This window comes from Hypanus sabinus, chromosome 20 (genome assembly GCF_030144855.1).
Source record: "Hypanus sabinus isolate sHypSab1 chromosome 20, sHypSab1.hap1, whole genome shotgun sequence".
Taxonomy (NCBI): Eukaryota; Metazoa; Chordata; class Chondrichthyes; order Myliobatiformes; family Dasyatidae; genus Hypanus; species Hypanus sabinus.
This window is the reverse complement of record NC_082725.1, coordinates 40,192,552-40,217,201: the sequence shown is the minus strand read 5'-3', so window position 1 is coordinate 40,217,201 and position 24,650 is coordinate 40,192,552. Positions and strand designations below refer to the sequence as shown.

General features: G+C 39.9%; 1 protein-coding gene across 1 annotated transcript in view; it reads right to left on the bottom strand.

Annotated features, from left to right (window-relative positions):
* The window catches only part of LOC132378451 (collagen alpha-2(VI) chain-like), a 48,125-nt gene extending 38,963 nt beyond the window's left edge, over positions 1-9,162 (bottom strand). Inside the window, exons 1-7 of the mRNA XM_059945376.1 lie at positions 9,081-9,162; positions 7,509-7,562; positions 5,565-5,636; positions 5,458-5,484; positions 5,099-5,143; positions 3,842-3,895; positions 3,263-3,325 (exon numbers count right to left, since the gene is read on the bottom strand). The gene's annotated coding sequence lies outside the window, so the exon portion shown is untranslated. The remainder of the gene's footprint in view (positions 1-3,262; positions 3,326-3,841; positions 3,896-5,098; positions 5,144-5,457; positions 5,485-5,564; positions 5,637-7,508; positions 7,563-9,080) is intronic.
* Between the last annotated feature and the right edge of the window lie 15,488 nt (positions 9,163-24,650).

Here is a 24,650-nt window from a genome sequence, read left to right as displayed (position 1 = left end):
CCAGATGAGATGTAATCCAGGCTACTGTAGGAGGTGAGGAAGGAGATTGCTGAGCCTCTGGTGATGATCTTTGTATCATCAATGAGGATGGGAGAGGTTCTGGAGGATTGGATGGTTGTGGATGTTGTTCCTTTATTCAAGAAAGGGAGTAGAGATAGCCCAGGAAATTATAGACCAGTGAGCCTTACTTCAGTGGTTGGAAAGTTGACGGAGAAGATCCTGAGGGACAGGATTTATGAACATTTGGAGAGGTATAATATGATTAGGAATAATCAGCATGGCTTTGTCAAAGGCAGATCATGCCTTATGAGCCTGATTGAATTTTTTGAGGATGTAACTAAACGCATTGATGAAGGAAGAGCAGTAGATGTAGTGTATATGGTTTTCAACAAGGCATTTGATAAGGTACCCCATGCAAAGCTTATTGGGAAAGTAAAGAGGCATGGGATCCAAAGGGACATTGCTTTGTGGATCCAGAACTGGTTTGCCCACAGAATGCAAAGAGTGGTTGTACACTGGTCATATTCCGCATGGAGGTTGGTGACCAGTGGTGTGCCACAGGGATCTGTTCTGGGACCCTTACTCTTCGTGATTTTTATCAGTAATCTGGATGAAGAAGTGGTGGGATGGGTTAGTAGGTTTGCTGATGACTCCGAAGTTGGGGGGTGTTGTGGATAGTGTGGAAGGCTGTCAGAGGTTACAGCAGGACATTGGTAGGATGTAAAACTGGGCTGAGAAGTGGCAGGTGGAGTTCAACCCAGATAAGTGTGAAGTCTTTCATTTTGGTAGGTCAAATATGATAGAAGAATATAGTGTTAATGCTAAGACTCTTGGCAGTGTCGAGGATCAGAGGGATCTTAGGGTCCGAGTTCATAGGACGCTCAAAGCTGCTGGGCAGGTTGAACCTGTGATTAAGAAGGCATACGGTGTATTGGCCTTCATCAATCGTGGAATTGAATTTAGGAGCCAAGACGTAATGTTCCAGCTATATAGGACCTTGGTCATACCCCACTTGGAGTACTGTGATCAGTTCTGGTCGCCTTACTACAGGAAGGATGTGGAAACTGTAGAAAGGGTGCGGAGGAGATTTACAAGGATGTTGCCTGGATTGGGGAGCATGCCTTATGGAAACTGGTTGAGTAAACTCGGCCTTTTCTCCTTGGAGCGACGGGGGATGGGAGGTGACCTGATAGAGGTGTATAAGATGATGAGAGGCATTGATCATGTGGATAGTCAGATGCTTCTCCCCAGGGCTGAAATGGTTGCTGCAAGAGGACACAGGCTTAAGGTGCTGGGGAGTATGTACAGAGGAGATGTCAGGGGTAAGTTTTTTCTATGCAGAGACTGGTGAGTGCGTGGAATGGGCTGCCAGCAACGGTGGTGGAGGCGAATACGAGACTTTTGAATAGGTACATGGAGATTAGAAAAATAGAGGTCTATGGGTAAGCTTAGTAACATCTAAGGTAGGGACATGTTCAGCACAACTTTGAAGGACAAAGGGCCTTTTGAATTTGAATTGAATTGAATTTTGGTTTATTGTCATTTAGAAACCACAACTGCAATGCAGTTAAAAAATGAAACAACATTCCTCCAGAATGATATCACAAAACAGACTACACCAGAAAATCCACATAACGTTTGGCATTCCCCAAATCGAGAGTCCGGGGAGACTGCTGTGTATTAATATTGTGCTACCATCTTAGTGTGTTTCCCAGAAAGGAGCACCAAACCCACCAGACAAAACAAGACTACCTAGATACACCAAATCAAGAGACCAACTCTACCACCCAACAACCCAAAAACTAAAGCTACAAGACCTACACAAAGCCACATAGATACAACATATAGTTACAACAGTGAAAACAATACCATAATTGATTAAAAAAACAGACCATGGGCAGAGTAAAAATAGTCCAAAGATGTTAAAAGACTATAAGTTCGAAAGAAACCACCACACAGTGTCCACAAGCCCTCAGGGTCCCGATAGACTCAACATCCCATGCAGGCAGCAGAAGGGAATACCCCCACTATGGACTTCCATGGTGCCATTGGACTCAGCCTAACAGACGCAGCACACAGTGAAAGCGCCCCAACCGCAGCGGACTCCGAGTCCGTCGAGTTCCAAGCCTCTGACCATCCCCTCTGGCATAGCCTCTCTGAGCACCAACCTCTGCCGAGTGCTCTACGATGCTCCCACAACTGGCCACCAGCAACACAACCCCAGGGACTGGGGGCCTGTTCTTCTCAGCAGAGACCCGGACCTCACAAAAGCAGCGGCAACGATGAAGCATGCTCCCACATCTGATTTTCATCAGATTAGTATTGTGCACAGCACCCCACTTGACAAATAACAGATATCAACTCTGCAGAGGTTGCTGCACAACCATCTTGAAGCTGTTCATAAGGCTTGTATTGTGCTGTAGGTTTACTATTTTTCTAAAGCTTTTTGTGATTGTGAATGCTAACCATGCTGATGGTACCATTATCTTTGGAATGAATCACATGAAATTGAATCACTATTGGCTTCCTAAACTTTAATTCTACGTTGTTCATGTTTTCTTACAAGTTAGTTGGGCATTTTGTTTGTTAGGCTTATGCTGGAACTTGGAGCGTTCCCATCAGACTGATTTTCCCCCGTCTATCTTTGCTGTAACTAATATTCTCTCACATGCCCATCAACTCTTATTGATTCCCATGCTAAATTACCTTCACAAAGGCCAACAGAACCCAATCAACCCAATAACATCTGTTTAGGATGTGGGATGAAATCATGTGGTCACAGGAAGAATATACAAACTTCATACGGAGAGTACCCAAGCACAGGAACAAACTTGGGTCACTTTGATTAACTTCCGTCCAGTAGTCAAGGCTGATCTTATGATCCCAGTGTGATCCTCAGGCAGCAAATGAGCTCCTGAGAGAATAAGGCTTCACATTAGGAAAAACGCACTTCTGTTTACAAGAAAAAAATATTCAGAGAAAGATAAAATTCAATCCATCACAGAAATGGGAAATTAGCAACTAAATGTGACCAGGAAACCTGAATTATGATCTAATCTGAAGTGGTAGCCAATTAGGCAAGTCAAAATGAATATTCAGCATCCAGCTTGTTACAAAATTCACTATGTACAACCAAGTGCTGATCAAAAGAATGATAAAAAAATGCTGCATCAGAATGTTTGTGCATATGAAAGTATGGTGCCAGCAGTTTAAAATGATTTAGCAAATATACATAATGTATAATGATGATTTATCTACTTACTGAGTCCCCTTGTAGACCTGGTTCTCCACGGTCACCTTTAGGTCCTCGACTGCCTTTGCTTCCCTGAAGAGTATATGTGACAGATTAAAACGAGAACACTGAGAAGTAGCAGATGAAATTTTCTGAAAGCTACTGGATGCAGATCTCTCTATGGGTCTTTGTGTACTCTGCTTATACTATTTTTAGTAATTGAACAGGTATACATAACTTTGCTGATCAACACTCAGAAATTGGGATACTCATTACGAGGAACACAGAAACAAGATTGTTAAAAAGAGTGGATTCACAAGCTTTATAAATGCACTCCGAAGTATAAAAAGCAGGGAAATCTTAGTCAAGCTTTTAAAATCAATGAGAAAGCCAGCACTGCACACCACATGCTTAATCCTAAAATGAATTTAACAATAAAAGAACAAATAGCTGGAGGACAAATGGGTTTTGATTATTAATAATCTGTTTCTAATGATGGAGGATGTAATAAAAAATTTCTCGTTTAATGTTGTTTAGTTGCAGACTGCATTTAATGTCTTGTGTGTATATTCTAAATTCAATAAAATCTAATCCAAAAAAAGTTTTTACTGTATTTCCATCAGCCCCTTTTTCTCCATCGACTCCAGGAATTCCAAGATCTCCCTGAAAGATAATATATTGGGTTCATTTACAAAAACCATTTAATACATAAGATAACAAAATGAAACAGAAAATCAATCATGCTACTACATTCATATAACATTTGCTCACAATTTCAAGGTACACAAAAGCACTTTACAGCTATGAAGTGTAGCTACTATTTCAATGCAGAAAACTTTATAATCAATTAAAAGATATTCTCATAAATGTTAATGACCTGTTAAATTATTTTTGGGATATTCATTAAGGATTAGATAGTAACTGAGAAATTTAAAGAACTCCCACACACTTTGAACTCCCACATGATCTTTCTCTATAATTTCATTTGGACATTCCTGAGAGAGTAACTCAGTAATAAAACCAGCAAAATACAAAATCTACTATCAATATTACGGTCTGCGGTTTTCCATCAATATTGGCTGTGGCTCAAGGTTTCCACTCTGCTCTCAGAATTGAAGATTATTTCTCAAATCCCATTTAAATACTTGAACACAAAAATCTAGGTTCACCTCCCTGTTCTGCTCTAAGTATACTCTGTACTGTCAAAGGTGCCGTCCTCTGGTTGAAATAAATCCCAAGAAACCACTTTGCAGGAGGAGGCTGGACAAACAATCAGCTGATCTGATCGACATTTATCTTTGATCAACATCCCCAAATAAGTTTCTCTGGTCATCATCTCATTACAGCTTGTGAGATCCTACTATGGAGGAATTGCCACTTGTATTTCCTACAATACAAGATTGTCTGCGTTATGGAAGTATTTGCTAAATCCTGAGACTGTGAAAAGAATTTTATAAAGTCAGGCCTTTCTTCCTTTGTCAAAAAAGTCATGTGCAAACACTAGATTAAGACAACAAGCTACAAAGAATCCCATCACTTTTACATTTGGAGCATTCATTTTAATGGGAAGTGGGTATGTAAACAAAACCAATGGGTTCTGTGCCTTAAGACCTCTAGTGCAGGAAAAAGCAGAAAATTACAAAAGAGAACCAAATTAAAATAGTATGAAAGGCGTTTAAACTGCAAAGTGTGCAATTTGATGTGATTATGTAAAAACTTCCTGATATCTGACAGATTTAAAGGCATGCAGGTTTGATAGGCATTCCAGTGGCAATGTGGCCCTTTAGGTCCTACAGCCGAATCTAACCCAGTTGTGGGGAAATGCTGGAAACAGCAGTACAAAAAGTATCTTGAATCTTCACATACCTCCTCTCCAACTATTCCATCCAAACCATTGGCAGCCGTGTCACCCTGTCAAGAGAACATTAGTCCTTCAGTGAAATATGCTGTACCATATAGCCTACATTATAAAAAGGGGCTAATTTATGTTCTAATAACATGTTACATATGCTATCAGGTGCATATTGATCTGTATGTGCGCGTCAAGATCGGGCTCTACCAGTAATGAACCATGAAACTTATGTCCCATCTCCAGCGTTTTTATTAATAACATAGATGTGTAACCAGGCCACATACACAACATATGCCTAACAGATAAATAGGCATTCTATAAAGTAATTGCAAAATTTGGATGGAAAATTGGTTAAGCCTGAAAGCGTATTTACCTTCTGTCCTCTACGCCCGTTTGATCCCTGAAAAACAATGAATATTAAGTTAATCCTGGAGTTTTAAACTGAGCCAAGATGCAACTTCATCCAATTAAACCACATACCTTGAGGCCATTGGGACCTTGGCATCCATCTTCTCCTCGAGCTCCAGTAATACCTGGACCTCCCCTGCTACCCTAAAGAGCCGGAACACAGTTTATTGGTGACAGTGAGAAGGCCGAATCACAACATAAACATCATAGTAGACATTGTCCTTAAGCTTCAAAATTCCTTCCTTGTATTTTGTCTGAAATACTTTCATTTTCCACTCACCAAAGTGAAAACACAAAGCAAGTATGAAAGCAAAGGCATGAATAGAAATACATTTGTATCAACTTTGTTTGTATTGCAAGCGATAGGTAAAGAACAACCCAACTAACTATTCAAGCCTGCTCTGCCTTTCAAAATTTCAGAGCTACTTTTCTAAAAAGAGAAAATCTGTGTAATAAACACAAAATTCTAGAGGAACTCAGCAGGCCAAGCAGCATATCTGGAAAAGAGTAAACTGTCAATGCTTTGGGCCAAAACCTTTCATCTGGAGTGGGGAGAAAATAGACAAGACTTCAGAGTAAGAAGATGGGGGAGGGAGGAAGAAGTTTAATGTAGTAGATGATGGGTGAAACCAGGAGAGGGGGCGAGGTGACGTAAAGAGCTGGGAAGTCCATCAGTGAAATAAATAACGTAGTGGAGAAAGAGGTATCTGATAGGAGAGGGCAGAAGGCCACGGAAGAAAGAAAAGGGGGAGGTGCACCAGAAGGAAGTGATGGGCAGGTAAGGAGATAAGGTGAGAGAGGAGAACAGGAATGGGGAATGGAGAAAGAGGGCAATTACTGTAAGTCTGAGTAATTGATGTTCATGCCATCAGGTTGGAGACAAGCCTGATGGAATATAAGGTGTTGTTCCTCCAACCTGAGTATAGCCTCATCACGGTGGTAGAGGAGACCATGGACTGACATGTCAAAATGGGAATGGGTAGTCACCGGGAGATTCTGCTTTTCGTGGCCAACAGAGAATAGGCGATCGGTGAAGTGGTCTCTCAATCTATGTTGGGTCTCACCAAAATACAGGAGGCCATATTGGGAGCACCAGATACAGTAGATGACCACAACAGACTCACAGGTGAAGTGTCGCCTCACTTGGAGGGTATGTTTGGGGCCCTGAACAGTAGTGAGGGAGGAGATGTAGGGGCAGGTGTGGCACCTGTTTCACTTGCAAGGTTAAGTTCCAAGAGGGAGATCAGTGGGGAGGGCCAAATGGACAAGGTACTCTTGCAGGGAGCAATCCATGCAGAAATCAAAAAGTGAGAGGGAGGGAAAGATGTGTTTGGTGGTGGGATCCCATTGGAGATGGTAGAAGCTATGGAGAATTAAGTGCTGGACACCAAAGCCGGTGGGGTGGTAGGTGAGGACAAGAGGAACTCTATCCCTGGAGGGGTGGTGAGTAAATGGGATGAGAACAGACATGCATGAAATGGAAGAGATGTGGGTGAGGGCAGTGTGGATGGTGGAGGAAGGAAAGCCACTTTCTTTGAAGAAGGAGGAAATCTCATTATTTCTGGAATGAAAAGACTCATCCCAAAGACAGATGCCATGGAGATAGAGGAATTGAGTGAAGGGGATGGTACTTTTTTACAAGTAACAGTTTGGGAAGAGGTATAGTCCAGTAGTTGTGAGAAACAGCTTCACCTACTGTCACAACTGTATTTTTCTTGCAACTGTCTGTGATGTCTCTGCAAATTCACTCCTCTAAATCCCGCTGAGTATGGAGTGGTCTATAATATAATCCCATCAACATGGTCATCCCTTCATTTTTCATCAGTTCCACCCATAAAGCCTCAGTAGGTAAGTCCTCCAGCCTGTTCTGTCTGAGCACCACCTTTACATTTTCCCTGACTAGTAGTGACACATCACACCCTTTAATACCTCCACCTCTATCATATCTAAGCATTTAAATTATTCCTGTACAAAACATCACTCTTGAAAAAACTTGCTATATCGCATCAGACTTACCTCTTTTCCCTCTTCACCTCCATGTCCTTGAACTCCTTCTTGACCTTTTTGCCCCTGAAATTAGTTCATGGCAAAAACAATTATCAAGCATGCTAAAATTAGATACTGGAAGCTTCAGTGTTAGCTCAAATAACGTTTTAATCAGACAGGATTGTTTTGCATGACCCTGAATCAAGACTTAAGATCAAATCTTAATCTGAGCCACATTACCAACTGTTACGAACCCCGTAACTGGGTCACTTACCAGCAAAGATAGAGAGGTCCGTTGAAGTCTGATGGTACTATTTTTAACAGTATTTATTGGTAAAAATACACAAAAATAATATCAATGCAAACATACAGATAATATACATCATCAATACTAAATCTAAAAGTGCGGGTATAATAATAATCAATAAGAAATAGCTCTATCATTGTCTAAGGGATAATGTATTGTCCAATGGAAATATAAAAGTCACTCAGTTCATTCAGTTCATACAGGCTTCAGCCTTTGGGTTGGAGTCAAGAGAGAGATTTTTAGAACTTGTCGGCTTTTCCTTTTATGATTTCAATCCTTCCAGAGTTCTGTTGGTGTTGGTTTCTCCTTTAGCTAAAGCCTTTCTTCTGTGGTAAGGCCCCATTCCCGGCAAAGGGAAAGGATGCACGCGAGCCCCCCACCGGCTGTCCCTATTAAACGCTGTCACAGGATTTGTAGCATCTCTCCTGGTGCATCTAAAGGGGTTGTTCCCCAGACCCTCTTTTATCCTTATTCATGGGGTCTCAGATGTCAATCAGGTTGGCATGATGCAATCCCTCAACCAGCCCACTCTGGTCATTCCCTGAGGGCTTCAATGAATAGTACTGTACTCAATACACAATTCCATCTCCAACAGACAATAGTCGTTATCAATGGTTCTGCCTTTCTGGGGGCCAGGACACATTCCAAACCCTTGTGGATTCTGCATGTCTCTCTCTAATTTCCTGGGTCCCAGACCTGAACTAATAGCGATCTTGCAATTCTCAAAAAGGAGAGGGCTACTTTGTACCCTTTGGCCCCTCAGAGTTGTGGCACATTCGTAACACAACCAAATTAACTGATACAAGTCTGCAATTGTCCTGATGCTCTATCATAAAAGTTAAAGAGACAATACCATGTTAAAGAACTAAAGACGCACATGACCTGCATTTTGGTTCCCTTATCAGCATGCAACTAGTAGAGTTCTGTCAGGAAATGTCCAGAACTTCTAACACAGTAAATCATTGAAAATATGCAGTTTGTCCAGATTGTCAAGGAAGGCTTTTCCTATTATTCTGGAGGTATTGGTAGAGGTTCCATCTGGATATGGCACCATAAGGTGTGTCTGCTGGTGGATCAGGGAGGAGCTCCCTTCATTTACACAGAGAAGTGAACTTACCATTAATGAGATTTTAAACATTGACACCAGTGAAATTCAATTGACATTGCACACCCCAACTTCCATTGGTTAAGGGACACAATAAAGTTTAATGTTCAGAGGTTCAGTCACTTAATCAACAATCAAAGCCGCATAAAGAAGCCATATTCTGTCGAATAGCTTACAACGTTTGGCTTACCAAAGATCCTTTTTCTCCTGGATTTCCTCTTATTCCTGATCGCCTTGGGCACTTGCAAATTATTTTACAGCATTGTCTCTCTGCAATTGTGTCCTGCAAGAAAATATTTTGAGACAGATTAATCATTAGTTAGAGCATTTTTAAGATTAAAATATTTTCTATTTTATGTTTATTTATGATGTGAGTGAAGGAAGATTAAGCTCCTTAACCATTGTGATAGGCAAATTGTAGTGGGTTTTCTTTAAAAGACACCTTCACTACAGTGTTCAGATCTAATACTAGGGCACAATAAAAGATATGCAAATTGCAGATACATTAAGGAAAATTGTAGTTCATCCTCTGTGTCAGTGGTCTGCATAATTACACAAAGTTAAAGTCATCCTCAAAAAAGATACTTATGTACTTTTCAGAGGATGATGATAGCAAATCATAGTGCAGAGTACAATATGCTGTTTGGACAACTTAAATTCTGACCCAGATAGATAGGATGTTCACTCCTCTCTCCATGGCACTGAGGCAATGAAAATTGCCCCGACCTCTGTGCTCTGTACCTGCTAACATAATGAACTGGTACCAAAGCATTGGGCCTATTCCAGGGTTCGGATCTAAGGACTCATTTTGGTTCAGAATGTTCTTGCTCACTTCTATTCTTTGTATAATTTGAGTTTTCTCCCCCTTTCTCTGTACATTGGGTATCAGTCTTTATTTTTTTAATTGGTTCTTTCAGGTTTCTTGTTTTGAGACTGTGTAGCCAAACAGATCTCAACGTTGTATAATTTATACATTCTTTGTTAATAAATATACTTTGAAACTTTGAAATAGGTTGACATGTTAGCAGCTTTAGTATGGATACGTGTCAGAACAGTACAGCATAGGAATGGGCTCCTCTTTCCATGGTGTCAGTGTTAAATACAATGCTGAACTTAACTAAATCTTTTCTGCTTGTGTGTGTTTACATCCCTCCATTCCATGAGCATCTACGTGTCTATCTATCAGCCTCTTAAATGCTACCAAGTTACCTATTTCCACCATTACGCCCTGTCAACCTGGTCCCAATACCTGCAAATGCCGTGTAGAAAACCTGCTCACACACCTCCTTCTAACTTTCTCCCTCTTATGACATGCATGAGCATACCTGTTATATTCACTTATTTCAATGGATTCAAATCATGTATGAGGAATATAAGCATGTCAATTGAAGTTTAACTTTAGCTTCAAGGCCTGTATGATATATAAACATATTAATTTAAAGTAAGCCAAATTGATGCTGATTCATATTCTTTGCATTAATGATGATGTACAAATTGTAAGTTATAAATTGTAAGCTAATATTACAGTACATACAGAATATGATATAAATATGATCAAATTATATCATATTCTGCTGGATTGAAAAAATGAATTAATAATAAAATATGCACATTGGTTGATAAGATTAAAGAAATTGATTAAAAAATATATTCTGCTGCTCTTAATTTGGAGTTTTATAAAAAGAGGGTTGAAATTCAGATGCAACACAATTTGTTATTAACATCCCCGATTGAAAATCAATTACTTGAAACTAAGAGTCAATTCTATACACATGGTGATAAATCGGGTATATTATTGGCCAACCAATTGAAAATTGCTTCGGCTAAACATCAGATTATTAAAGTTCGTAAACAGGATGGTAGTTTGACAGTTGACTATGATTAAATTAATAAATCTTTTCAAGAATTCTATACCTCTTTATACCAGTCAGAATTTCCTGATGATTCTACCATATTGCATGAATTTTTAAGGAAATTTAATATTCCAAAATTACCACTTAATTAATGTTTAGCATTAGATACACCCATCATGGAAAAAGAAATAAAGAAAGCAATTTATTTGATGAATTCTGGTAAAGCTCCTGGTTTGGATGGGAATGCAGTAGAATATTTAAAATCTTTTTCAAATTTACTTTCTCCTTGGTTATGTAGAATCTTTAAGGATGCCTTATTTGTAGGTAAATTACCACAATCCTTTTATGAAGCATCTATTTCTTTTATTCCTATAAATGATAAAGACCCCACTGAATGTGCATCATATAGACCTATATCTTTGTTGAATGTGGACTCCAAAATCTTTTCCAAAATACTGGCAATCAGATTGGAAGATGTATTGCCACATATTGTCTCTGATGACCAGACAGGATTTATTAAAAATCGTTACCCCTATTTCAATGTTAAGAGATTAATGAATATTGTGTCTACTTCTTCATCTAAAACTCCAGAATGTGTTATTTCGCTTGATGCTGAGAAGGCGCTTGATCGAATTCAATGGGAATATTTATTTAACATGCTCGAGAATCTTAATTTTAGCTCAAAGTTTATATCATGGATTAAATTGATATATCATACACCTTTGGCTTTTGTATTTACCAATAATCAGAGATCCCCCTTTTTCAGGCTTTTTCGAGGTACTAGACAGGGCTGTCCTTTAAGTACCTTACTATTTGATATTGTCTTGGAGCCCTTGGCGATCTCTCTTCGTGATTCACCCAATATATTTGGCATTATTTGTGGGAATGGGATGCATATGGTATCACTATATGCAGATGACCTGTTACTATATATCTCTAACCCAGAGAAATCCATCCCTGCAATAATATCACTACTTTCTCAGTTTAAACAACACACACAAAATGCTGGTGAATGCAGCAGGCCAGGCAGCATCTATAGGAAGAAGTACAATCAACATTTTTGCCCAAGACCCTTTGTCAGTACTAACTGAAACAAAAAATAGTCAGAGATTTGAAAGTGGGGGTGGGGGGCAGAATCCAAAATGATAGGAGAAGACAGGAGGGAGAGGGATGAAGCTAAGAGCTGGAAAGGTGATTGACAAAAGGGATACAGAGGTGGACAAGGGAAAGGATCCTGGGACGGGAAGCCTAGGGAGAAAGAAAGGGGGAGGGGAGCACCAGAGGGAGATGGAGAACAGGAAAAGAGTGAAAGTGAGAGGGGCAAAGAGAGAAAAGAAAGGGAGGGGGAATAAATAAATAAATTTAAGGTATGGGGTAAGAAGGGAAGGAGAGGCATTAACAGAAGTTAGAGAAATTAATGTCCATGCCATCAGGTTGGAGGCTACCAGACGGAATATAAGGTGTTGTTCCTCCAACCTGAGTGTGGCTTCATCTTGACAGTAGAGGAGGCCATGGAAAGACATATCAGAACAGGAATGGGATGAGGAATTAAAATGTGTGGCCACTGGGAAATCCTGCTTTCTCTGGCAGACAGAGAGTAAGTGCTCAGCGAAACGACCTCCCAGTCTGCGTCAGGTCTCACCAATATATAAAAGGCCACACCGGGAGCACCGGACGCAGTATATCACACCAGCCGACTCACAGGTGAAGTGTCACCTCACCTGGAAGGACTGTCTGGGGCCCTGAATGGTGGTGAGGGAGGAATTGTAAGGGCAGGTGTAGCACTTGTTCCGCTTACAAGGATAAGTGCCAGGAGGGAGATCAGTGGGAAGGGATGAGGGGGACGAATGGACAAGGGAGTCACATAGGGAGCTATCCCTGTGGAAAGCAGAAAGGGGGGGAGGGATAGGTGCGCTTGGTAGAGGGATCCCACTGGAGGTGGCAGAAGTTATGGAGAAACCTGACGGCGTGAACATTGATTTCTCTAACTTCCATTAATGCCCCTCCTCCCCTTCTTAACCCATCCTTTATTTATTTATTTATTTATTCCCCCCCCCTTTGTTTTCCTCTCTCTGCCCCTCACTATCACTCTTTGCCTGCTCTCCATCTCCCTCTGGTGTTCCCTTCCCCCTTTCTTTCTCCCTAGGCCTCCCGTCCCATGATCCTTTCCCTTCTCTAGCTGTGTATCCCTTTTGTCAATCACCTTTCTAGGTCTTAGCTTCATCCTTCCCCCTCCTGTTTTCTCCTATCATTTTGGATTTCCCCCTCCCCCTCCTACTTTCAAATCTCTTACTATCTTTTCTTTCAGTTAGTAATGACAAAGGGTCTCGGCCCAAAACGTCAACTGTACTTCTTTCTATAGATGCTGCCTGGCCTGCTGTGTTCACCAGCATTTTGTGTGTTTTGTTTAAATTTCTAGCATCAGCAAATATCCTCGTTTTTGCTCAGTTTAGTAGTTTTTCTGGTTATAAATTGAATCTTAATAAGAGTGAGCTTTTCCATCAAATATGCAAGCTCCAATCTGTAGACAATCACCATTCAGACTGATTACTGATTACTTTACTTACTTGGGTATTAAAATTACTAAGAAGCATAATGATCTATTTAAAGTTAACTTTTTACCTTTAATTGATCATGTTAAACAACTGCTTACTAAGTGGTCCCCATTGTCCCTATTGTTGATAGGTAGAATTAAAACTAGTAAGATGATTATTTTACCTAAATTTCTATATCTATTTCAGGTGGTACAAATTTTCATTTCTAAATCCTTTTTTGATACTATTGATTCTAAAATGTCTTCATATATATTGCAGAATAAAAATCCTAGTTTAAGTAAGCAATATTTACAGGAATCAAAACAGGATGGCGGTTTGGCAATGCCAAACTTAAGATTTTATTATTGGGCAATTAATATTTGATATTTAATGTTCTGGATACAAGATCTGGATGAAATTCAATGTCAAGATGGGTGAACCTCGAGAGCAAGTCTGTACAGGGGTTCTCATTGCCTTCTATCTCAGGGGCCTCACTTCCCTTTGCACTTGCTAAACTCAATAAACAAATGACTAATCCAATAACTAAACATACAATACAAATATGGTTTCAATATTGTAAATTTTTTGGATTGAATAAATTTATCCTATCAAGTCCTATTATATCTAATTTTTTCTTCCAATCATCCTGAATTGATCAAGCTTTTCTTTCATGGAAAATAAAGGGAATAACATGTTTTCATGATTTATTCATGGATAACTGTCTCATGTCTTTTGAACAGCTGTCTAACAAATATAATTTGCCTAGATCATATGTTTTTAGATATTTACAGATTAGAAACTTTTTGAATATTTTACCTACTTTTCCGGTATCATATCAAACTGAAATTACAGAATTTTTTTTTAGGTTTAAACCCCTTTCAGAAGAGTTTAATAGCAATTATTTATGATCTGATAATGAAAATATGTCTAGGTACATCTGATAAAATTAAGAATGAATGGAAAAGAGAACTTCAGGTATTTTTACCTATAGAGAAATGGGAGAAAATTCTCCAACTAGTTAACACTTCTTCAATGTGTGCTAGACATGCTTTAATACAATTCAAGGTGATTCATAGGGCCCATATGTCCAAGGAAAAGTTAGCCCATGTTTATTGCCATATAAATCCTGTCTGTGACAGATGTAAGTCTGAGGAAGCTTCATTGACACATCTGTTCTGGTCTTGTCCCCTTTTGGAAAAATATTGGAAAGTATTTTTGATATTATTTCTGCAGTTTTGCATATTGATTTACAACCTCATCCTATTACTGCAATTTTTGGATTACCAGTGATGGACGAGTCAATTAACCCCTTCAGCTTGTCGTCTGATTGCATTTGTTACATTTATAGCCAGAGGATCAATTTTATTTAAATGGAATGATTCTAATCTCCAAACTATAACATGTTTAAACTTAGAAAAAATTAGGAGTGGCACTATCGACCCTTCGGTTAAATTTGAAGAAAGTTGGAGGCCATTTATTCAACATTTTCATATGATGTAGGCTGACCTTTTCCGAACCCTTCTCAGTAACTTTTTGTTCATGTATAGAGGAGCGGAGTTAATGACAAATAATGATTTTAACTGATGAAACATAGCAGCCCAGCTTTTGTTTTGTTTTTATTTTGGTGTTTTTTTTTTAGTTTAGGGGGACTTTTTTTTCTTCTTGTAAAAATCTTTTTTCTTTGGATCTTTTTCATGTTTAGTTACTATTGGGAGGCTTAGATTACACACGTTACTCGGAGTCTGTTTCTGTATATGTTAACCGTTATTAATGTAATCCCGATCTCTTTGTATCATTATCACTGTTATGCTTATCTACTCGAAACTCAATAAAAAAGATTGATGAAGAAAGACAGTTCATACAGTCCCCTTGGTGCAGTAAAACATTCCACAATGCAGCACAGGAGCCAGTTCAAACAAATTCTGTACAGCTATAGGCGCAGATGTTAATGTGTGACAGACAGACAAGAATCCAGATTCAAGAGTCATAATGTTCTCAAAAGATCGTGTGACTAGATAAAATGCCGGGAAACTCACAACCAGGTACAAAACAGCTTTCAGTGGAAACTACTCTCAATTTTCCATTTAAACTTATGACATTTCTCAGATGTGCAATTTAATTTGGAGTACATGATATAAGAGATGCACAACACATTGTTGATATCACTGCACACACCTAGAGGTAGATGCATTTCATATACACTGTGGGTCCAGAGTATGTTTTCTCTGGATGTTATTTGTCATTTAGATATTATATATTGAATTAGTATGATAAGTCAGGCATTAAGCCATCTACATGTTCAGTAATATAGTTCATCAATTAAAAACAAGTTATACTTTTCAGATACCTGATTTGCTTACTGATTCTAAAAAAGATTCCTTGTAAAAAAAATTGACTATATCAATAAATAGTTCATTACAGATATTTTCTAAAACTTCTGATAACCTTTGACTCTGACAAAAACACTTACAATTGCTGACAATAATTCATTTCTAATATCCGAGTTGTTAATCATCAGTTTCTTTTTGTAATCATACACTCTTCCAAACTCCAGTTCAGCAATTTTGTCAGCATTTTCTGTTCCTTCCAGGAGAACGAAGATCAGTCCATGGATACCATCTTGGAAAGAAAAAAACAATGATTGTCCATTATTAAAATAATTTTCAACTTCTTGAATCCTACATTAATTAAGATGTTTCTCTTGGAATTTTACACTTTAACACATTACAGAATCATAAGTGAATTTCTGTTCATAAGTTGTCTATTTACTTGTTGATACTTCCTAAACATTCCCATTTCTTCAGCTCCATCCAGTGGAGTTCAGACAAAAAATGTCGAGAATCAGGCTTGGGAAATGAGGTTCAAGAGATGCAGAAAGATGAGGAGAAGGAATCCTAGAACTTGGAGTCTTGATGACGACTGTCCAGATACTGGGCAGCTCACTTACATGTAAAAAGATATTAATCAGAGACAGAAGCTGTCCTCAGTCTCCAAATAAGATGTTCAGATCCATATCATTTGCAGTACCTATATGCATAAATAAACTTCATGCAACCATTGAGTGTACGTGGAGAGTTCCTTCTGACTGCATGTCACATACATTGTGAACCTAGGATAAGTTTTGGTAAATGGGCAATCTCACTCGTGATATATCCTTTTAAGAAGTCGGCTCTGTAGGATGCAAGATATCACATACAATAATTTGTACAAAATCTTTGATGCATGAAATCTTCCCAGCTTGTGCCACAGGAGTCTAACTAGACAAATCATAGACCAGGTAAGTGGTTGGCTTTAAGTAAACTTTTACAGGAAAAGGAGAGACCGAGAAGTTTAAAGAATATATTTCTAAGGCTTAGGGCTTAGGCATCTGTAGGAAATGAGGAACAGAATGCCAAAAGTCTGGAGTCAGAGAAATGTCAAATTTTTGAAGGGTGTTAGGACTATAAAGTGCCAAGATGCTCATCAGGATGCAGAAACTATGAAAGCAAGTCAAAGGCTATTCTTTATGGTGAAGATTAGAATTGAAGAAGCACAGTACTGCCGGAGAGTGTTGTGGAGCTAGGAAGCAGCGAATGATTCGCAAGGAGATAGATGAATAAATCTTGGTGCAAATTCTTTTATGAGTTAAATGCCCTCTCTCTCTCTCTCTCTCTCTCCATCTTTCACTTTCCCTCTATTCATCTACTTTTTCCCAATAGTCTGAACCATTATCCCACACAGCATGGAGAAATGTTTAGCACCCATTTTTCAGTGCATACAGAACACCTGGGGAGATAAATAACTTATGTTGCCTCTTCATCATCACTGAAAGTTAGCTCACTTTTATTTCTAAAAGCTGGATGTGGGCATCGCAAGCTAAGCCAACATTTATTGTCCATCCCGAGTTGCCATTGAGAAGGTGGCGATGAGCTCGCTTCTTGAATGGCTGCAGTCCTTGGGAAGTAGGTAGACGCACAGTGCTGTTAAGGAGGGAATTCCATGATCCTGACCCAGTAACAAAGAAGGAATGGAAATATATTTCCAAGTCAGGATGGTGAATGACTTGGAGCGGGATTTCCAGGTGGTGGTAATCCCTGTATATCTTGGTTTCAACCTTCTAGATGGCAATGGTTGTAGGTCTGGAAGGAGCTGCCTTAGGCACTTTGGTATATTATTGCAGTGCATTTTGTAGATAGTACACACTGCTGCAAATGTTTGTTGATGGTGGAGTGACTGGATGCTTGTGGGCTGCCTTGTACTGAATGGTGTCAAGCTTCTAGAGTTTTGGTGGAGCTGCACTCATCCAGGTGAGTGATGAGTATTCCATTACACTCCTGACCTGAGACTTGTAGATGGTGGACAGGCTTCGGGGAATCAGGAAGTGAATTACATGTGACAGGATTTCTAGCCTTTGACCTGCTTTGGTAGCCATGGTGTTTGTATAGCTGGACCATAGTTCAGTTTCTTTTCAATCATAACCACCCCCCCAGGATGTAGATAGTAAAGGATTAGGTGATGATGATGACATTGAATGTCAAGGGACAATGGTTAGAACCTCTCGTGTTGGAGATGGTCATTGCCTGGCACTTGCGTGGCTCAAATGCTACTTATCACTTGTCAGCCCCAGCCCGGACATTGTCCAGATGCTGCTACATTTGAATTGCTTCACTATCTGAGGAATGATGAACGGTGCAGAACAGTGTGCAGTCATCTGCGAACATTCCCACTTCTGACCTTATGATGGAAGGAAAGTCACTGAAGCAGCTGAAGATGGTTTGCCCTATAACACTTCCCTGAGGAACTCCTGCAGTGATATCCTGAGGATGAGATGATTGACCTCCAAACACCACAATCATCTTCCTTCGTGTCAAGTATGATTCCACCCAGCAGAGAGTTTTCCCTCCATTTCCCATTGACTCCATTTTAGCTAGTGCACCTTGATGCCATAGTCTGTTAAATGCTGCCTTGATGTCGAGGGCTATCACTCTCACCTCAGCTCTGGTATTTAGCTCTTACTGTGACACTCTTTGTGTAATAATTAAATAAATCATGAGGGTAAATACCTAATAGTACAGACCAAAAGAAACTCTTCCATTATACTTTAAATTATTTACCATCAGAAAAATTGGCACAGCTTGAGGAAAAATGAAGCTAATATAATCTCTGACTAGCCATTCAACTGTTTGGGTAAAGTGCCATTACAAGCTCAAGTAGAAGCAAACGTTTCCTATTTTATTCTGTTTCCATTTCTGCATTGAAATTGCCTTCTTCTAAATATCTGAAAATATTCTGAGATTTGAAAACAAAATATGATCTCTGGATTCAAATTGAAAATGTGGCATTTAATATTTAACAGATAAAATTATATTCCCGAACACTTCTCATTAATGATATAAATTAGTGCTCACAATATCTTCAAAACAGTATTGCATGTAAATGCCAAGCAAGTTACCTTTAAGTCGGAGTTTTTCTGATACTTTCTTTAATTTATTAATGTCATCATCTATTCCATCTGTAAATATTACAATTACCTGTAAAGAGAGGGTTTAAAATGTACAATCAGAATGGGTAGGTCAACTCAAGGAAACCACTGTATGCAGTTCACCAACTATTCACTCCTCTTGATAGCAAAGTACCATGAAGGGTTTAGCAAATCTGCAACTATTTACTGTATGAAGGCCTTATCACTGAAATAAACATTTGGAATAGATCTTCTACACAATACATGAAAATCCTGAAATATAGAAGGAAGATGCAGTCACCTAAAACACCAATGGAAATTCAAGTTCAAGTATAATTGTGGCGTGGAAAGTCAGACAATGGATCTCATCTTCAAAGATTGCCCTGTTTGAATTTTTCCAGAGATATAGTTGACACTCGTATCTAGACATTATAACCCTGTTATAATCAAGCCATCGAAGAATCTTATATGTTTCATCGAGGTCATCTCTCATCCATCTAAACTTCAAGTCCTAAGGTGTTCAGTTTTCTGACATAAAACACATCCTCCATTCTTCAAGTATCTTTCTGAACTGCTTCCAATGACAATATAATTTTGTTTAAACAAGGGGACAAAATCTATATGTTATTCATAAATGGTCTCACAAGTGCCTTGTATGATTGCAGTAGGCCTTCGCCATTTTACACTCCAGGTCACCTAAAATACATCCCAACATTCTATTGCTGATTGTACCTGCTGCATCTGTAGACTAGACTTCTGTGTTTCTTGTACAGTACTCTAAAAGCCCTTTCTGCTGCAGCTTCCTGTTTCATCATTCTTCCACTAAAACTGAACCTTTTGCTCATTTTCACCATTTGTACACCATTTACCAACTTTCTTACCCCCTCACTCAGCATGGAAACACGTTTTGAACATCCAGACGAGTACAGGTATCAATTTTAACTGACCTTTTGATGACAAACTCTACTATCTTCATCAGGGATGATGCCTAGTCATGTCCAGTCCGTTGGTATATATACCCTGTCATCTGTCCCTCCTGACTGGTTAGTCCTGGGGTGTCAAACTACTGGCCTGCGAAGGGTTCTAATCCGGCCCGCAGGATGATTTGGCGGAAAAAGTATATTCATGACCATTTATTATGTATCTGTATGCCAGCCATTGTCTGTCGCCGCTCTCTCTCTCCCTCGCCGTTGTCAGTGCCGCCTGCTGCTCTAGCAGCTTGTTGTGTTTACTTAGAAAACAATAGGTAGCAGTTAACCACCTGCGGTGCATAAGCACCTACCACCCAGCACTGAAGACCACTAGGGCCCCACTTACGTCATCAGACACAGTGTAAACACACTCAGGTAAGTAACACCTGTAGCAAGGCTGAGGTGTGGTTCAAAATGATTTCCAAGAAAAGAAAAGTTGACTTCAAAGGTCGGATATTCAATGAAAATTGGAAAGATCATTTTTACTTCTGTGAGGTCAACGGCAAACCTGTGTGTCTGATATGCTCGCAACAAGTAAAAGAGTACAACATCAAACGACACTATGAGACATCACCTGGAGAAAATTATGACAAGTACACAGGACGACTCAGAGTGCAAAAGGTAAATGAGTTGAAGAGCTTGAAGCAGCTCTGAAAAAATAGCAATCAGTGTTCACCAAAAGTCGAGAGTCTCATGAAGGAGCTGTCAAAGCCAGCTATATTATTGCCAACAAAAATAGCTGCCGCATTGAAGCCCTACCCAGAGGGGGAACTCATCAAAGCACGCATGCTGACAGCAGCTGAGTTGGTGTGCCCTGAGAAGAGACAGACTTTTGGTAATATCAGCTTGTCAAGAAATACTGTGGCAGAGAGAATTGGGGACCTTGCAGGAGTTTTGAACAGTTAACTAAAAGACAAGGTGAAGTCATTTATTGCCTTCTCTATTGCAATTGATGAGAGCACCGATGTGACTGATGTAGCTCAATTGGGAATATCTATTCGTGGTGTTGATGCATCTTTGACCATCACCGAGGAGTTTGTGGAAATGGTGCCCATGACAAGCACCACTACGGCGAACAACGTTTTCTCCAGCCTTGTCAAGGCCTTGGACAGACTGGGGATTGACTGGAGTCATACTGTCAGCGTGGCAACAGATGGCACACCGTCCATGGTCAGGAAAAAGGCAGGTGTTGCGAAACTCGGAGAGAAAGTTCAGACAGAGAATCCAGAGTAGGATATATGCCATTTTCATTGTATTATACACCGAGGCGTTATGTAGCAGAAGCCTGAAAATGGACAACGTCATGGATGTAGTAATCAAAACAGATCATTTTATTAGAGCCAAGGGACTCAACCATCAGCATTTTGATACTCTTTTGTCCAAAAGTAATATTGGACACAGCCTACCCTACCACACTGAAGTCTGCTGGCTGAGCAGAGGGGTTGTGCTCAAGCATTTTTTTCAATTACGTGTGGAAATTGGACTATTCATGAATGAGAAAGGAAAGCCAGTGGCAGATTTGGATAACCCAGACTGGCTTCGTGATCTTGCACTTTTGGTGGATATAACGGAGCACTTAAATGTGCTTAATGTTAGCATGCAAAGCCGTAATAAACTTGCTATGGAATATTACGACAGCATTCAAGCCTTTCAAATTAAATTAGGCCCGTGGGAGATGCAACTATCCCAAAACAACCCAGCCCATTTCCCCTCTTTGCAGTCTGTGCATGTTGCTCATGGGAATAATGACAACATGGACAGGTACAAGGACAAAATATCATGGCTGAAAAGTGAGTTTCAGAATTGTTTCCAAGTCTTCACTCAGCTCGAGAAGGAATTCTCACTATTTTGCTCGCCGTTTGCCATCAACGCAGCATCAGATGTGCCAGAGGAACTCCAAATGGAACTAATTGAAATTCAGTGTAACCCGGCTTTGCAATATAAATTTGAGACTGTGGGTCTGTTCTCATTCTATCAATACCTGGGACCAATTTACCCCAAGATGAAAGACTTTGCCTCAAAGATCCTTGGCATATTCGGGACAACATATCTCTATGAGCAGGCATTCTCCATAATGAACATTAACAAATCCAAACTGTGCTCGCAGCTGACACAAAGACATCTAAATGACATTATGAACATCACAACTGCCCAGAAACTGGTCCCTGATGTTGACAGGCTGGTTAAAGCCAAGAGATATCAGGTGTCTGGAAGCAGCAAGTGAAAAATGAGTGGCACTGATGCACTGCGACATATAAGCAAAATGCATTATGAAATACTGAATGTCATAATATTGTGATTCATTCATTTTCTGACTATTCTATTATTGTAAATGTGATCGCCAATAAAAATTAGAGGCCAACTGTGTTCATTGTCTGAGTTTGATTGCTGGAAGCAGGCTAATAAAAATTAGGTGCAGTTGTGTAGCCTACATTTACAATTTGTTTTGTTAGGTCTACATTTGTGCTTGCAAATGTGCGATTTCAAATGGTTTATTAATGGAAAGGGTGTGGCTCCCAAAACAATCTTAGCCAAAATAGCATTGTTTTTTCTCTCTCTCATCACAACTTTCTTGGAGCCTGCGAATGTAAGTTAATACCAACCATAAAAATAATGCTTGCTAGGCAATCTTCTTCATAAGAAACAAAATTTGTAAAGTGAAACACTTTGTAGTTATAGCAGAGACTGATACACATGAAAGCAGGTTGAAAAAACGAAGGCAACGAAAGCTGTGGGAGCACGCGCGCGTGCACAACTGATCCAGCCCGCATGAAGTTGCATTTTGCCCAATCCAGCCCGTGACCTAAAATGAGCTTGACACCCCTGAGTTGGTCCTCATCCAATCAGATTTCCTTTTGGAAACAAGCCCTCATCCCATGTCAACCACGTTGCTGACCTGAGCTAGTTCCTTCTGCCTGTATTTGGCCCACATCCTTTTCAAGTTTTCCTATCTATGTACACACTAAATGTCTTCTAAAAGCAGTAATTGTATCTGCCTCTACCATTTCATCTGGCATCTTGTTCCATAAAGCTCCCGCAACCTCTGCCCTTCAGATTCTCTTTATACCTTTCCCCTATCATTCTAAACCTGCTATATGATCTTTAATTTTAGATGCCCTTGCCCTGGACAGTGTCCATTTAAAATACCACAAATATGGTCTCACAAATGGCTTGTACAGCTGTAACATGACATCCACATTTGTACTCAATGACCTGACTGATGAAGGCAAGTGTGAAAAACTCCTCCTTCTACACCCTGTCTACCTGTATCACAACGTTCAGGGATCTGCATACTTTTGCCCCTTGATCTCTCTGTTCCATAATGCTCTCCAGGACCCTGACCTGGTTAACTTCTAAAAATGTGATTCCTCGTGCTTATTCAAGTTAAAATCCATCTGCTATTCCTTTGTCCATTTTCTCAGCTGAAGATTATTTTAGTCTTAGATAACATAGTGACATAGTAGTTAGCATAACACTATTGCAACTCCCCTGTCAGAAAGTTGCACGTCCTTCCCACATGCGTATGGGTTTCCTCCAGGTGCTCCAGATTCCTCTCATAGTCCAAAGATGTACCGATTAGTAGGTTAATTGGTCATTTTAAATGGGACTCTGATTAGGCTAGGGTTAAATTGATGGGTTGCTGGGCATAAGTTTAAAAAATTCTTAATCCATTATTCCAGCAATTTTAGTGACACTGTAAACCTTGCCAACTAAACTCTCATCCAAATCCTTATTATTAACAGCAGATCCAGTTATGATCTGCGTAGCACACCATTAGTCACCAGCTTCCAATGTAGTAAAAAAAAACCACCACTACCACCTTGTGACACCTCCTATAGAAATGGCTAGCTTCTAATCAAAGTGAAAGAAGAAAGTGCAAATGCTGGCTTGTTGCTCAATATTAAGAAAACCAAGATTATGCTGACCAGCCTGATTAACTCCATAGTAATAAATGAAAAAGAAGGGGAAGCAGTGACAGATTTTGTCTTCCTCAGTTCAAAGATTTCTATGGATGGCAACTGAAGCAATTAAATTAAACAGCGCTTACTTCTGGGGAGGGCAGCAATGGCAAATTTAGATAAAATACTGAAGAGCAGAGACATAACATTGTCTACGAAGATCCGTATAGTCAAGTCCACGGTATATCCAGTTGTGATGTATTGCTGTGAGAGTGGACTATTAGTAAAGCTGAATACAAAGGATTTGACACCTTTGAACTTGGATGCTGAAGAAAAGTGTTAAGAGTTTGTTTGACAGCGAGAAGATCTGACAAGTCAAATACTGCCCAGCTGCTCACTAGGAGGCTTGATTATGAGATGTTATGAATGTACCATAGTTCTGAGGGTCGAAGGGTGCGGGGTAGCCCCCTCCTTTGTGAGAATCACAAGATCAGTATTGAGTCCGTTCAGGAGACCCAGGAAATGGGACAGAGAGACGTGCCGAATACCTCGTTCCACCGCGATGCAAAATAATGCAACATTGACCATTGTCTCCTGGAGACCACGTTTGTGGATTGGGGACTATGCTACGTGCAAGCCCTCGGGCAAAGTGGGCTGGTTGAGAGAGAGATTGCATCATCCCAACCTGATTGACATCTGAGACCCCGTGAGGAAGTATAAAGGAGGGTCTGGGGGAACACCCCCTTCAGACGCACCAGAAGAAACACTAATGATCCCGTAGTAGCGGGAAGCCATTTGAAGGAAGTCACGTGCGTTCGATTCCGTTGCTGGAATCGGTGACTGGAACCACAGAAACCAGCTTTTAGCTAACAACGGAGAAGCCCGTTCCCCTGATTCAACGGATTCGCTTCATAAAAGACCCGGGCAAGTTTCTTTTCTCACCAATCTCTCTCTCTCCAACAAGTGAAAACCCAGCGGTCTCAAAGGCTGAAGCCTTCAGGAACTGAGTGACTTTTATATTTCCATCAGACAATATATTATCCCCTAGACAAACGATCGAGCT